Raw genomic sequence first — 4,279 nt, forward strand, 5'->3', positions numbered from 1 at the left:
TCCTTGATTTTTCGTTTGCCTATGTTGGGTTATTTGTTTAAAATGACTGTGTTTTTAATAGACATACTATGGTTTTTTTGAGTTGCAATGGTGAAAACATGGGATGGTTTTTTATTGTGTTCTGTGAATCTGTTTTCCAATTTTTTTCCTGTTTCTCCGATGTAGAATTCTGAGCAATCATTGCATGTTATTTTGTAAATGACGTTGGTATTGTGTGATTCTAAATATTTTTTGTTTTGTAACGATTTTAATTTAGGTCCGGGTTTTTGTGAGAATTTGACGTTGACAGGAATATTGTGTTTAATGGCTAGTTTTGTCCAAGTGTGGATAATTCTTGAGCTGGTTTCAGGAACAAAAGGTAAACTGTAGTGTAATGTACTGTTGTTGGGTTTGTTAGTGTCAAATTTGTTTGTGAATTGAGTTTTATTGTGGGGAATGTTGGAGAGTTTTCAACTATAGCTGGTGGGAATTTATTGGTGTGAATAAATGAGTGCTTTATGTGGTTAATTTCTTCATTTATGTATTCCGTTAAACAGAGTCTTGTGGCTGTGTTTATGAGGTTTTTAAGTGTATTGATTTTTTGTATGGTGTCATGTGCGGAATTCCAGGGAATGTAGAGACCAGTGTGTGTGTTTTTGCGGTGAATTTTGGTTTTAAACTGTGTGTCCGATCTAATAATTTTGAGGTTAAGAAAGGATAACTGTTTATTGTTTTCGTGTTCTATGGTAAATCTGATGTTGGGATGAATGGAATTTATGTGTTTAAAGAAAGTTAGTGTGTGTTCTGCAGAAGTGAAGCCAGCAAAAGTGTCATCGACATATCTGTACCAATATAGTGGGGGCTGAAGCGCAGAATGTATGGCTTGTGTTTCGATCTGGGTCATAAATATATTGGCAAGAACAGGCGAGACAGGATTGCCCATACTTAAACCATCTATTTGAAGGAAATGTTCGTTGTTGAAAATGAAGTTGGTTTTAGTCGTTGTAAATTCTAGAGAGAAGCAAAAAGTGTGCTAGGGATGTGCATTAACTTGTTGGGGTTATTAATGTAGAGGTTGAGGGCAATATTGCAAGATTCATTGGCGGGGACTTCGGTGAAGAGTGACACGACATCAAAACTAGCCATTAAGGCTTTCGAATTTAGTTGTTCTAGTGTATATTTGAAATTGAAGGTATCTTTAAAAATGAACCTGCAGATGTTACAGATTGTAGTTGAATGAATCATAAGTGGACAGTATAGGTCGTAGGGGGCAATCCTGTTTGTGTGTTTTAGGAATGCCCCCTATGACCTATACTGTCCACTTATAATAACATAATTATTTATAATCTTACGTCAAGTTCTGTCACACAGTTAAAAAGAATTCGAAGTTTAAGTAACGACAACTGTGGTCATCATACTGAGTAATTATTTTTCAGCTCTGGGTAATATCCAACAGATGCCGCCACATGTGATGGTAGTTTATACTTCACCAACTCAATCCAGTTCACACCCAAATAGTTGTTGTTCAAGCAATTTTAGGATATGGATAATGTCTCAACCAATCCCATGTTTGTCGTATCCAAGCCAGCCTGAAGATCTCTGGTATTGAATGAAAGACCTCAACAGCACTAGTTATAGCAGATATAGAGTAGTTAAAATATTATTATACATTCTTGTTTACTTTCACTTAGAAGCCCCCCAGTGGCACAGCAGTATGTCTGCAGACTTTCAACGCTAGAAACCTGGTTTCGATACCCGTGGTAGGCAGATCACAGATAGCCCATTGTGCTTTGTGCTTAACTTCAAACTATTCACTCAGAATTTCTTATTAATAATCACTAAAGTAATTTTCTTCCGCTGACACAGTGATTGTTTGACTTGCTCCGGGATCAACAACTAGCTTGCTGGGTCGTCAGTTCCAATAATGAGTAGGTTAATTGAAGAAACCTACTCATTAAAAAATTGGTAGTAAAATGAATAAATGATATAATTTAAAAAATATTCTTACCCTATTGTGATATGTAGTGATAGAACTAAAATTGATAAGAATCACCAACTAATCCAGTTCAAGCAATTTGTTAATTTAAATAGCGTCATAATCATTAATTCGTTTGTCTTATTCAAACCGGCCTGATAATCCTTGATATTGGATAAAAGGCCTCGTCAGCACTGGATATAGCAGATATTGTGGTTAACATTTTAGGATACAGTCTTCTTCACTTTCAGTCAGAAGTTCTTATTAATAATCATATTGTATAAATATGTGGTGATAATAATATTCTATTCCTATTGTGTGGAAACATATGGTAGTAAGTAAAGCGCAGTACTATCCTTACTTAAAATTACAATGTAAAGATACCAATTGAATCAAAAATATATCGAAAGTAGTTATTAATAATCCTATTTCATAAATCTGTGGTGATAATAATATTCTATCCCTATTGTGTGGAATATATGGTAGTAAGTAAAGAGCAATACTATCTTTACTTAAAAGTACATTGTAAGGATACCAACTGAATCCAAAATATATCTAATATGTGATATTAGAGATAGAACAACACAAAAACATTGTTGATAATGTTTCGCAGACTGAAAGTACACGTTATTTTGATTTCAATTTTGGTGCACAAATATTTTCAACAATAAATAAGAGTTAGTGTTACAGAAAGTCTGAAGGGAATTACGTTGTCATTTTTCAAACTTTCATCGGTGCATGTGCATGTACATAGCCTATTGTTACAATGATCAATATTGATGCCGGTACAGATGCGCCTAGAAATTAGACCATGCCACAAAAAGCCCTGTCAAATACATCATGGAAAACCTCCAACAAATGTATGATGCTGATCTTTAAATTATTTTGTAAAATCAATGCTTCATTTTAGAAACATATAAGATATCATGTTTTGTATCCAGAACTTTAAATAACAGGTCTTTTTTTTTTTCGTCAAAGTTCACACAGGCTGGTTCAGTTACCTTATAACACAATTGACAAGACGAATTATTCTTCTCTACTCTGTTATTACAATACAATATGTAATAATTTCACTTTAAAAATCGCCACTATACGCTCTTTATGGCTAAACTCACAATCACACAGTCTAGGTCTATTTATATCGAACTGCATTTTCGACGCGTATTTATACCCTGACAGAGGTCTAGAACGTTCCACACACTACTAGATATTATGATGCAATATTACTCAATTAAAACAACGAGAGAGATTCAGAATGTTTTAGTAACATAACACAATAATATAACAATTACAAATTCATCACTGGTAAACTACACAACGTATAATTCGTAAACGGTTACGTAAACATACTCTCGACAACCTATCGCTTCTAAAAATAACTAACTTTAACACTCGCATTTAACTTAAACTGAAACAATCGTGTATATCTAACATAAAATAATTCTTAAACTTATGATATTAAATGAGTATATCTTACAAACTTTCCACGTGAACTTCTCAATGTATCAATGGCTTTACCAAAATACCAAATAACATAAATTTATCTTGAATCATTTATACCGCTTATTCAACAGCACTTTTACACCATATTAGATGATAGTAAATTTAGCATCTACAACTTTCTTGTATAGTTGTACTAATTCATTATTTAATGACTGAAATATTTTAAAGTTGTTATTTACATTCTTAAAATTTTTACCTCTTGCTGTCACAAGCTCTTTCATTTTCTGTCACCTTATTGTATATATTCTTAAGTTATTATGCTTTTTGAAAAATGCATAATTGTTTAAATATTTCAAAAATGTTTTTATTTCTCTCTGACATGTAGCTATAGCTTACTGTCAATCTCGTAAATTCTGACAAAAATAACATAAATGATTTTTAAGTCGATTATTTCGAAATATACAGATATATCCATTATTTTCAATATATTTTTATAAGCTATCATTTAATCTACATCGGTTATTTCATAAAGGATGATAGTACGCTGAGACAGAAAATCTAAGAATAAACTTGGCCAAGCCCTTTAATTAATCAATGGTTACGTCATTTATATACTACATCAAACAATGACAAGCGCTCAGAGCTGAACCTATAACACGTACTTGCAGAATTAAAAGTGATTAATAATATATAATAAAGTAATAAGCTAAAAGGATTATTTGGAAGCAATTATATTACAAGCTTACACAGTATATTTTAATACTGATCTAAGAAGAGTTTGCAAAATAACAATGATATTCTACTAAGTGACAGTACTCACAGCCAGATTAATGGTGGGCGAATGGGTGCAATTACCTCAGGATCCCAGCTAAGAGAAAATAA

Source organism: Limulus polyphemus, unplaced genomic scaffold (genome assembly GCF_000517525.1).
Source record: "Limulus polyphemus unplaced genomic scaffold, Limulus_polyphemus-2.1.2 Scaffold0, whole genome shotgun sequence".
NCBI lineage: Eukaryota > Metazoa > Arthropoda > Merostomata > Xiphosura > Limulidae > Limulus > Limulus polyphemus.